The sequence below is a fragment of the Rhodamnia argentea genome, chromosome 4 (genome assembly GCF_020921035.1).
Source record: "Rhodamnia argentea isolate NSW1041297 chromosome 4, ASM2092103v1, whole genome shotgun sequence".
Classification (NCBI taxonomy): domain Eukaryota; kingdom Viridiplantae; phylum Streptophyta; class Magnoliopsida; order Myrtales; family Myrtaceae; genus Rhodamnia; species Rhodamnia argentea.
In genome coordinates this window covers 26,140,309-26,147,472 of record NC_063153.1, presented here as the reverse complement: position 1 = coordinate 26,147,472, position 7,164 = coordinate 26,140,309, and positions in this window count along the sequence as shown.

Genomic DNA, 7,164 nt, shown 5'->3' with positions numbered 1-7,164 from the left:
TTGTTTCACGGAAAATAACTTTCACGATTTTTTTTTTTTGTGTGCATTTTCCGACATTTGATTCACAGAAAATAAATTAGTCAATGATAGCATTTTTCATCAATGGATAGAACACATTCAAAAGTAAGAAAAATGATTTTATCTTTTATGAAAAGAGAAAATCATTTTTCCTTATCTTTTCTCCCTGCACTCCTTCACATTCATTTTCTTTTTAATTATTAAAAAAATTCCAAAAATTTTTTATGTTTAAAATTTTAAATATTTTTAATTTTATATTTTTAATAATATTTTTTTTCTTTCCCTACCGGTGTCCAGCCACAACGACGGTGGGCGAGCTTCGAGCTTGCCCGAGACCGTAGGAGGAAGAAGGAAAAAGAAAAAGAAAGAAAAAAAAATCAAAATTTTAAAAAAATTTATAATTTTTTTTTAACTTGTAAGAATTGTTCACGTTAGTGCTGATAGCACCATGTAGGATGTTAACAATTAATTTTCGATCAAACAACAATGGAAAATATATTTCGGTTCTTTTTTTGGTCTTAGCCAAATACTGAAAAATGTTATTATTTTTCTGGAAAATAATTTTCCGAAAATTTTCCGTCAAACAAACGGAGCATGAAACAAAATCAATTTCTCCGGCGTGCTTTCAAACTCGCATGCGACTAGTTGTAAAGCATGTGTTCCAACCTCAAATCAAATGCATTCGAAGAAATGATAACTCAGGTTCACGAGCGAACTTGGCATGGTAGTTCAGTCAGCGGTGCTCAACATAAAGCGAGCTGCGAGTTTTTATAGACCTAATGAGAGTACTTTGCGCCATTTTCTGATTTCACATCTATCTAGCTTTCCTTGAATTTTCAATTGTAGTATCTCTATCGGTTAAAGAGAAAATTTAACAACTTCCCCCCCTTTTTTATTTTTATTTTTTATTTTTTATAGCAGAAGATAATTTTTGGATATTGAGCATGATAAAATAAAATTTTTCATCAACATAACTATTATTCAATTAATTAAAGAGCGCATCATGCCATAACATTCGCAAATAATTATAAAATAAAAATCGCTCAACCTATTGTACATATCATAGAAAGAGAAGGATGATTACCTAAAAAATCCTAAACCTACTATATTTATGCCAATTTAGTTTTAAACTTTTTAATTTGATCATTTTAGTCCTAAGCATTTTAACGATTTTCAATTCAGCTAATTATGGGCGAATTTCGCTGACTTGGACATCGGCTGTCTTGTGTATTACAACCTACGGTGATGCGAACAATTTTTTTTTTTTCCATTTTCACTAGCGTGAGATGCACGAACACGACCTGCTAACATAAAACTCCCGCCCAAATGACATTCGCGAGGCTACTTTTTGATGGAGGCGGAATGAAAACTGATGGCGAAATTGTTTTAGTTGATTACTAAGGGTGTGCTTGTTTCACTGAAAAATTCATAATAAAGAAAAATAATTTTCAAAGGGAATGTTTAGTTTATATTTGTTTGGTGGTTTAAGGAAAGTTATTTTCTTCTTGACACAAAGGAAAGTTGTCTTCCCCCAATCTAAGCTTATTGTTTTTAGTCCATGACCAACTTTTTTCATAGATCGATTAGTTTTCTGTCATTCAAACACCAAAAATACCGAAACCAATTTCTCTGAAACAGTTTTCCTTCAAACAAATGGACCCTAAGTACTACTAGTAACTAGGGTGGTGCTTTTTGGGAATTCCAGCAAATGACCAAAGATATGATTGTCAGTTTCTAAAATAACAAACTGGCGTACTAAGTTATTTTTCTAATTCAAGCCGAGTGACGGTCATTGGGACGCCATCAAACACATTGAATGCCATTTTAACTGTTGAATCTTTTGATTTCAGCCCTTAAGGATGTTATCGAACCGCCCTTAAATCTGTTACCAAGTAGAACCAATGAATGATTCAGGGCCGCTTTCAGGATTGAACCGTCCCCATGATTCGAGACGACAATAAAATAAAGGGCTTAATTTGATCCATTTATATTATATGTAGATCATTGATTATCTTAATGAAAAAAAAAAGATCTCTTTATCAAGTCCGATCGATCCTAGAACCAAGTCATTGTCAATAGTACATCACGTTCCATGTCAGTCAACATATAGCCTTCTGTTGTTTGAACTACTTCGAGATTGATTCAGGGACAATTATGAGGAGCTACAATTTGTCACGACGATGCATTTGAATCCACAACTTCTTTTTCTTATCTTACTTTTAAGTTACATAAAAATGACATATCCGATGCACTTGAGTCCTTCCGTCAATTCGGCCCGTTTTGAGTGTACAGAAAAAGGTCATGTGGCTCTTTGTATCATACGCCGCTCACCACTAAAACCTAACGGAAGTATTAAAGTTGACAACTACAATTCAAATATACGAAACGAAAATTTTAGTAGCCGAGTAAATAATTGCAATGAGTTTTCAGATTAAGATCGCAATATCTCTTCTTTTTCTGCTCCTACATTCCCGCGCTTCACTCATGTAGACTTTCAGCATTGGGCGTCTGATGACTTTGGTTTCAACCCGACGGCAGCAAGCACGAAAAGTTTTTGGGATCCAGGAGACTCACTAAAATAATAATGGCTTGAACGATATATAAGGTCGACAAGTTCTCTTTTCCTAGCTTCTCGTTGAAAAAATATTCGTAAGGTTGACTATGGTACGTTCTCCATCTTAAATGCTAGCCAAGCTTAACATGTGAAGCCCCTAGAAGTTACCGCTCGAAGAAAAAAGACTAATTGAAAGCTTATACTTTCATCATTGACTTCAAATTTATCACAAATCTTGACTCCTAGCTCAATAACCGGAGAAACAGACATTTGGCTGCACGAATTTAAGTATCATATAGTTTTTATCAAGCATATCGCATTACATACGGCTTGTTGATCGATAGAATAATCATTGCAAGAGATGAATGCACGTTATACAGAAAGGTGTTTTAATATTGTGATTAAGCTTGCCATCAAATTTTTTTTTTTTTTTTGTTTATTTGCCAGTCACAAGTTTGCGGCTGGCATTTGACCGTCCATTGTCATCGCAAGGGATCGGAGGGGCGTCTGGAAGAGAGTCTTATGGCCAGCGGCAAATTGTGTAGAAAAGAAAAGCTTCCGGATGTGCTCGACTCTCGCTCTGAGATTTTCCAGACTGCATGTGCTACTCGACTCTCATTCTGTTATGTTTGCATATGATCCGCCTTACACTTGGTTACACAATTCGCCAAGTCAAGAAACAGAATCCCCCCAAAAGAACCGAGAGAAGCGCTCTCCAGCCCATAGGACACTCTCCCCGAGCCCCCCACTCTCTTCTCTCTTTATATCTTGGCAGGGAAGTCCGGAAAACTCAAGATCTCTCACTCGAGATTTCTTCCCCCGGCGCCAACCATCAGCGGGGACGCTTCCGAGACTCGAGTTCTTCGTTCGATCGTTGTTCGTGACCATCTACTGCAATCTCCAAGGTAATTGCATCTCTGCTCTGTTCTGGTTGGTTGAGTCCGAGTTATGCTACCCAAGTCCATGAGGAAAACGGTTTGTCGAGCTTGTGAATCGTAAACGTGTGATCTTTTACACAGTGAACATTTGATATCCCATTTGCTTTATTCAAAGATGAGGAGCGGATGTGTATAGTGGCGAGTTTGAGCCAAGGAAACTGATCATTTTGAGTAGATTTCCTGCATGTGCGTTGATGTCGATCTCAATCCATTTTTGTTAGTCTCTCTCCAGTTTTGTGGATTCACACTGTGTGGTTTTTGTTGGATGAGCAGAATTCATGAATTTCTTTTATGGATAATACGGTGAAGCCGTGCATCCTGGATTGGCCTTGGCATCCAATTGGTCGTGTTTTCGGTCATCTATCGCGTTGAATAAAATCCACGCAATGTTCGCAGTCACTGGAAACAAGATGATGGTCCCACCAAGGTTGATTGGGCGATCATCCTCGGCGGGGCTGCCTTCTCGTTAGTGGTGATAGCGACCATTGGGTGGGTTGTCAACACGATGATGTCGGAGACTCTGGGGTGAACGCTGGAGGATGTGAGGCAGTTTTTTGATAATATCGATGGGGAGGGAAATGAAGATGCAAAGGTACAGTGAGGTCAACAGCAACCCAACCAAGGCAGTGACGAGGGGAAATTAGGAGAACGATTGTAAGGCAGAGGGTATTTGCTTAAGCATTCATCGTATCACAATGCATGGTTGTTGTATTGTTATGGAAAGGAGTGCAGCTGGTTTCAATTGCATTCGTATCGTCTCATGTCACTTTCGATTTTTTGCATTTCTTGTACTTTGGAGCTTCATTATCTTTTTAAATTACAACAACTTGTTTGTTCCAAAATTCAAGTTAGAGGCTGAAAACAGTTGCTTAGTTATTTCAAATTCGATTGAAAACAATCTCTTGAGGGTGTTCTTCAACATAATCAAATCTTAATGAAGCAATATCACATTTGTAGAAGTGCCTTGCACACTACTTGTGAGCAAAGAGTAGTGGGTAGAATTGGAACCGGCTCAATTGCAAACTGATTTTAAGGAGAATTGAAGTAGTTCCATATTTTAAAGGTTTGGAATCGATCAAGACCAGTTTGATTCTGGATTTTGGCCTTGGAATAGCATTTCTATCGGGAAATGAGACCGACCAAGGTTTTTTTTTTTTTTTTTTTAAACTTTTGATAAGAGGGAAATATTAAGCACTAAAAATTAAGCAATGAATTCTAAGTTGCATGATATAAGTGCTGAAACTTTAGTGAAATCTACTTGATATAACATGAGTTTAAAAGCACTGAATTCAATAAATTTGTTTGATGACGAATGCTGCTGAAAATTGAAAGCAAGAGGTCATATTTTTTTTGTAAAATCAACCAAGGCTTTTTTGTTTTCTTTTGTCTGAGGTAGACTCCACATCACTGCCACACATACTTAAAAAAAAAATATAAAAGAAACACCATGTTGACTTTTTTACATTCCCCCGGTCAACAAAATTAACTCAGTTATTGCGCAAGGCTTGATTTCATCAATTTTCAAAAGTCTAAGACTGGATTGTATGTTGGAGCAAACATTTAAGACAGTTGATATCAACATAAATAGTGCCTAAATTTCGGCTTAATGTGCAATGTGGTCTCTAAATTTTTAGTTTGCGCAATATGGTCCATGAAATTTGAGTTTATATCCAATCTAATTCCTAATTATATGAAAATGTTCAATGTTATCCTTAGTGAACAAATGTAAAGTTCAGAGATGACATTACACATTAGTCTAAAATTTGAGGACCATATTGAATAAATTAAGTTTTTAGATCACATTGTATGTTGAGTTAAATTTTAAAGATTATTTGTCATTTTTCCACATAATTTTCCTTTTCGTGAATTACAAATGCGCATACAAATATTTCGTTGCCTATATAATGGCCTGGACAACCAATAGTACAAAGTACATGGGAAAGACAAAATCTTGAAGAACAATGATTGCACGAAATTTTTTATAAGGCAGTTGTGAACATTGGATTTGTCATTCGTGATAAAAGACTTCACTCTGAATTTTTGCCATTACTTGAATGTAGGCACCACAAAAAGTGAATAATGTGATCACTATATAGTAAAAATGATAAAGAGTTATTTCGTGGGGAAAAGTACACTAGAAGTGCCATAACTTTTGTACGGCGTTCACTTGAGTGCCATAACTTTCAAAACGTTCACTTAAGTGCCATAACTTTTAAAAATCGTTCACTTGAGTGCCATGTTGACGTGGCAACCGGAAAAACTGACGTGGCAGCCGGGAAAGTTACTGTAAACGCCGGAAAAGTTATTGTAGAACGCCGGAAAAATTACTGTAGATATCGGAAAGATGACGTGGCACACCGGAAAAGTTACTGTAGCACTCAAGTGAACGATTTTGCTCTAATGTAGTACTCAAGTGAATGATTTTTGAAAGTTATGGCACTTAAGTGAACATTTTGAAAGTTATGACACTCAAGTGAACGCCGTACACAAGTTATGACACTTCTAGTGTACTTTTCCCTTATTTCTTATTTCGTGCTATGACACTCAAATTGACAATTTTGAATACGAAACGATAACACAACTCAAATATGATATGAAGCTAGCGGGTTTGATTTTAGGCTAATTATGTTTGTATCGATTTCTTGTCAACTTGCCGGACATGTATAATAATCGGGTCATGTTTGTATCCAATTCATTAGACACAAAATTGAGTCGTATAACACGTTTTAATTAACGAGTTAGTGTTGACAAGATTTGTATATGATCGATTTAGACACAATTAGCTAAAGATCATTTTTTCCTTGGTATTCACTATTAAAAATTTTTGTGAGATAATTGTTCAAAATATTCTAAACCTATTGCATGGCTATCAAATTAGTTATAAAATTTTCAATTTGGTCAATTTATTCTTGCACCTTTTGACGATTTGCCAATGTAGTCGTTCTGACCAAATTTGACCATAAAAAAATCGGTGATGTGTACGTCGGCCATCGTGCGTGGCACGGCTAGCTTTGACGTGGACAATGTTTGTAATTTTTTAAAATTTTTGAATTTGTATCTTTTTCTTTTTCCTTTCTCTTTCATGTTTCCTTTTTAGTTCATACTTCCTTCCACCAGTCCGAGGCCTCGGCTAAGCTGGAGAAGGTCACTGGTAATAGGTAAAAGTGTAGGGGCCCTCGCCAACCATAGCAAGGGCTAGCAGGCCCTTGTCCAAATCTAGAAAAGGCATTGCGGCCCTCGTGTTGCTGAGGCCTCAGACCAATGCAAAGAAATAGGAAAGAATATAAATAGAAAGAATAAAAAGGCAATTAAAAAAAATCAGAAACTTTGTTCCAAAAAATTGCAAAAATCGTCGACATCAATGTTGGAGTGCCACACGGACGAGATAACGTCCACGTCAGCGATTCCATGCCAAAATTAAATAGAAGAACTATATTAGCAAAATGTCAAAATTTTTAGAACTAAATTAATGAAATTAAAAAGTTTAAGATCGAATTGATCATCATACAATAAAATTTTTAAAAATATTTTGTGCCAGTCTCGTGCCGGTTGGCTGATTTCATTTTGACAGATTGAATTTCATATCATAGTGGGTCATGCAATCATGTTGACTCTTCTATAAGTTATTTTACCGTGTTACACAGATTTTACCGT